Below are 5,565 nucleotides of genomic sequence, written 5' to 3' on the forward strand. Positions count from 1 at the left end.
CTATAACTCTACCTCTCAAATAAATAAGTCTTTAAAAAAATCCATGGCGCATCTCTCCTCTACCCCACACACAAAGGGAGGGGTCTTCAAGAAGTTCATGGAAAACTCCACATTATCTCTTTTTTTTGTAATTTTATTTAAGTTATACAAGTTTCAGGTATGTCATATATATAGATTTAGGAACACAGTGATATTTCCCCACCCCCAACTTCCCTCCCACTTGTACATTATCTTTTAATCCTATTTTCCATGAACTCTTGGAAGTAGCTCCATCTACTTACTGTGTGTACTAATAGATGGCAAATGTATGTGTACATTTACCTTACTTCCCCACTATATAAAGAGCTGTCTCATTGAAATGATTTTATGAAGGCTATAAAAGTTCTTCTGGCTTCCCTACCTTGACATGCACTGCTCCCATTTGTCATTTGTTTCCTATAGAAAGAATCTTTGTTCTCTAAGTGTTTGCTTATTTCTCCCAGTGAGTTCTATCAGGAAAAACGGGCCTGACATTCAGCAGACTTCTCCAGGAGTCAAAAATTACTAGATCGAACAATTAGGAGAGATTAGAGGAGGGGGAAGGGGATTTGGGAGCTCAGGATCTTTATCAGTACAAACAGCAGCAGGGTCAACAACAGATCAGGTGGGAAGGGACACAACCAGGAGTATAGAGGGAAAAAAGATACAGACTTAACTTTGGGTTGGAATCTTAACGCTGGCTAAAGGCTATTGCCATTTCATACAAAGGGAACTGGAGAGGTCTGGAACCACTTGAAGTCACACAGGTGGCAGAGCTGGGGATCAGCTGCGGTCTGTCTGATTCCAAAGCCTTCCCACCATTTTTGTTCTCCTGCAGGGCTGCCTGGACCCACCGTGCTCTTATCCTGCTGCCATCTGAGATGAGCTGACTTTATTGAGCCGAAATCAAGATTTTCCTCACATCTCTTGGGATTCATAGCTAGGAGGAGTGGAGGTAGGAAGAAAAGCCGAGAAGCGCCGAGACACAGAAGCAGCCCATGTGACCAGTGACTAAGTCTGTGGACTCTGGAGCCTCATGTTTTGGAGTTCAAATTGCAACTTTCTCACTGACTGTTGACTTGGACGAATTACTTAAACACTCTGTGCATAGGTTTCCCTATCTGCAGTAAGGAAGCCGTAATAATGCCTCCTCCTTTGTGGAGCTGTTTAGCAATATGAAGTCACAAATATCATTACAAAGCATGTGGAATAATGCCTTCCACACAGCAAGTGTTCGGCTCGCGGTTGAAGATATTTCAACATACATGGCGAGACACCAGTGTTGTGGTTGGACAGCAGGGCGGAAAGCAGCAAGAGAGCAAAGATAATTAAAATCCTCAAAAATAGAGAAAAATGGCTTAGTGAAAGAGAAAGAAGAAAGAGGGTGGACACACACATACTGGCCAACGAGTCGACTGAACGTATAAGGAGCAAATGGCAAGCAGTCAGTGGAGGAATGAGCTGGGACAGCCCAGAAAGGTCTAGGGAGTGAGTCTCCTTTTTTCCAGCAGAAGCAGTGCCAGGTGAGACTTTGCAGAGGAAGCTGTGCAGTGCAATGACACCTGGCAAGAGCTGGGAGGAGATGGGGGGAAGCTATGGAAACAGAATTAAACACAAGTCTGCCTTCAAGGGGGTCTGGGCCTTGGGGGGCTCCCAAAAGAATAATAGGAATGGCAGAAAGGAATGTTGAAAGAGCATTTTGTGGAAGAAAAGGATGATAGTGCATTTCTCCTGGGAAAGTGGGTGGGGAGAGCAAGAATGAAGAAGTACTGGAGTAGAGGAAAGAAGTAAGATGTTATACGAGGCAGAAAAGTCGATGACCTAGTATTTCCATGTAGCAAATGACAGAAAGACGAACCAGGTATGTGGCCAGGGTGGAAAAATAAGGGTGGCCAGGTGACAAACATACAACACAGGATCCTGCAGGAAAAGTGTTAGAAATCACTCACCAGTGAACTCTCATCTCACCAATGCTCTCTGACCCTGAACAGCCAAACTCTTCTCATGGCACACACACAGAGTCAAAGCTTGTCTCTCACTGAGAATGAGTGAGCTGTCTTGAAATCCCTTTCACACTTGGGGTGAGGTGGGAGTGAGCTGTTTGCAAGGTATTAAGCTGCCTGGGTTGTGTTATGGCTACTCCGTGCATTTCAGAAGTTCTGACAAGGATATGCTTCTTAGGGTAACCTAGTTAAGGAAGTGGGGTATCAGCCTCCCAGACCTTACAATTATCTGGCACATCTAACTCAGAATAGTTCAATTACATTTTGACAGTGATCCGAGGGTGCAGCAGAAGCCCCCAGTACAAGGGAATGTAAGTGTGGGTATCCAGGAAGAGTGAAGCAGGAAGGAAAACAGGTTATCATTGCAAGCATTGGGTTGGATATATTTCTACTCTAGGAATTTATGACATAGGACATTTTTAACCTGGCCCTTTGTTTTTGGAGCTTTTGCATATGTTAATATGTTAAGTATATTTTCCTTGAGACTGTTTCTATAAACACTGTCAATAATTACTAGCTTATTTTGTTTCTGATTGTCTTGTATGCTTCTCATACTCCACCCCCCCCCCCTTTTTTTGTAGCACTTTCCAATCTCCAGAGAAACGGACTGTAGAAAAAGGATTGAATGGACTCTACAGTAAATGTCTCGCGAGCACCTGTTAAATATGCCAGACTTTAAATTCTCAAGACTAATATAATCATTTTCATTTTACACGTTGAATCAAATTCAAATTTCAACTCTAGGTGGCAGTTTACTCCATCACTTACTTGGGTTCTGTTAACAAGCAGTAGATTCATTCACAGTTTTTCCATGAATGCATAATTTTGTGTAAAATTTAGTCCCTGGCTCTTGGTATCTGTTAAAAATAGATTTGATTTTAGGAATAAAATCATGGCTTGAGATGCAGGTTTCCCATATATCATGCCATTCTTGATTTCACTAAGTCGATAGCAAAAAAGAATAAAGATGTACATTTTAACCAACTTTTTAAGAACGAATATAATCCTCTTAATCATGGCAAAAGTTACGACAAGGCTGTGTTTCTATCATGAAGAATAAAATTTAGCATGAATAATTTTCCCATGAATATACTAATTTTCAGAAATAACACCTATATCCAAAACTCTAGGTTTTCTGAGATTGTTTCAGGGTGTTGATTTAACTGAAGGAAGATTGTCCTGTAAGAAAGGAAAATGACTCGTTCTATGTTTCTTTGCAGTTCATTGATGAGAATTGCCAAAGTCAAAGCATAATTAGGTTGCCAAGGTCCCAAATACACATGCTGTCCATCAAAAGCAATGCCTCCCCCAACCACTTAACCCCACATACACACAGATGTGTGTGTGTGTTGTTGTTGTAAGAGTTCCAACAACAGGACACACACAACTCCTGGGCAATCATCAAGTCATAAACCTATTACACTGCACGTTTCTTTCATTTTTTTTCAGCCCTAGATGGAGAAAAAGATGGATTTAAACTTTATCCTAAAGTTAGGTTTTCTTTAAAACGCAGATGATAACCACCTACTTCTCCATATTGTTGTGAGCATGATATAAGATTAGGTTTGCGCACATTGATCAAGGCCTGGCCTTCTGGGGTCAGTGATTCTCAGTCTCATTAGTCATTTTTTATTAATAAGGGATTTCCACTGGAATCTCAAAGGGACTGGTCAATATGACAATCTCACGAGGAGCTTTTCTTAAGGAGTTGCTGGCCTTCGGCTCCCTTGAACCTATGCCTGGCTCCGTACACTCCTATGTGTAAAAGGAACACAGGAAAAGCCATATGGCATGGGCGTAGGGGGGTGAGGATATTAGTCACCAGAGTGTGAAAATTAACAGTTTCCAAAATGTGTCTAATTGTTTATGAAAACGAATACAAAACTATTTTTGTCAAAACTTGGAATGGCTTCTGCATTTCTCCCTGATATATGTGTGTTATGTGTATTTATATAGACGTGTGTGTGCATATATTCATGCACATATATATTTATAACGTGTGGTTTGAGAGTGAGATACACATTTTAATATCATCATCACCATCTGCACTATCATTTTATTGAATGATATTCTTCAGGGTTTGTATAGAAATCAAAGGTACCGATCCCAATAAGAGAATATCATCTCTTGGTTTAATCAAGTTCCATTCATTAATTACTCACACTAAATAGGTCTAAATAAAAATATCCTCTGTGTTACAAGGGAAGTGACCTCACGGCACAGCTTCTGAACTGGCATGCCTCAGAGGGAACAGGTGAAAGGTGAAAGGTCAGCTCATGGATTAATTCTCCCAAGCTTCAGGGCTCCCAGATGAGGCCAGAAGCAGTTGCCAGGGACACCACTTGTCCTCAGCAGTTAGGAGCCTCCTCAGTTTAACCCAAGGTACTGCACAAACATTGTTACTTGGATTCATCCTCTCATGGGCAGAGACCCAGCCACTTGGGCCATCTTCTGCTGCTTTCTCAGGCACACTAGGATGGAGCTTGATCAGAAGCAGAGCAGCCAGGATGTGAACTGTTGCTTCCAAATGAGTTGCGTTGTTGCAGGTGGTGGCTTAGCTCACCACCCCACAATGCTGGCCCCTCTCCTACACTTTTCCTATCTCATTTCCACATGTCCAAATCCTGTGTGATTCTTATACAATTGTCCCTATTTGGCCCTCTTGATTCCTCCAAGCAGAACAAATCCCTTCTCTGTTTGCAGAAATATTTGTTTATGTTTAATTACTTGAAAGGCAGAGTGACAGAGAGGTAGGAAGAAAATGAGAGAGGGATAGAGAGAGAGCGAGCTTCCACCTGCTGGTTCACTCCCCATATGGCTGCAATAGCCAGATCTGGACCAGGCCAAAGCCAGGAGCCAGGAGCTTCATCTGGGTCTCCCATGTGGGTGTCAGGAACCCAGGTACTTGAGCCATCAACAGGTGCCTCCCAAGTGAATTAGCAGAAATCTGGATACAAGCAAAGGGACTCCATTTCAGACACTCTGACATCGGATGCGGGAGTCCCAAGCTGCAACTTAAAGTACTAAACCACAAAGATCACCACAATTCCTTCCTTTTTGAAGTAATAGCAACACTGCATTTGTCTCTATATATTGCTATTCCTATAGGATTAAGATGAACTACATGTAACTGAAAATTACCAAATTTTCTAAAATAATAGTTGCTTAAACCAGTTTTCTCCTCCATATAAATGAGGTCCATCTCCTGCATTCTTCTATCTTATCACTCTGCCTTCCTTGGAACATGGCTGTAGTCTCATGGTCCAAGATGGTTGCCCAAATTGGAACCTTTACATCTGTAATCCAACCAACACAAAAGTATAGAGTTCAAAGAAGGACATCACCTTTGCACTCTGAGGACCTGTAATCAAAGTTGATATACCACTACCATTTATATCATGTTGGAAGACTGACTCATATATCCAAATCTAGCAACCGAGGCAGCTAAAACACACAACCTTTATTCCACATGGTCATAGGCTTAGATAAAAATATAGGGATTTGGGGCTGGCATTGCGGCATAGTTCGCCAAGCTGCTGCCTCC

At 41.9% G+C, this 5,565-nt stretch overlaps 1 long non-coding RNA gene across 1 annotated transcript; it reads left to right on the forward strand.

Moving 5' to 3' along the window:
* Positions 1-697: 697 nt before the first annotated feature.
* LOC127492656 (uncharacterized) lies at positions 698-2,922 on the forward strand. Its single transcript, XR_007922318.2, has 2 exons — positions 698-1,541; positions 2,603-2,922. It is a non-coding gene; the product is annotated as an uncharacterized lncRNA (long non-coding RNA).
* Positions 2,923-5,565: the final 2,643 nt, after the last annotated feature.

The sequence above is a fragment of the Oryctolagus cuniculus genome, chromosome 16, assembly GCF_964237555.1.
Source record: "Oryctolagus cuniculus chromosome 16, mOryCun1.1, whole genome shotgun sequence".
NCBI lineage: Eukaryota > Metazoa > Chordata > Mammalia > Lagomorpha > Leporidae > Oryctolagus > Oryctolagus cuniculus.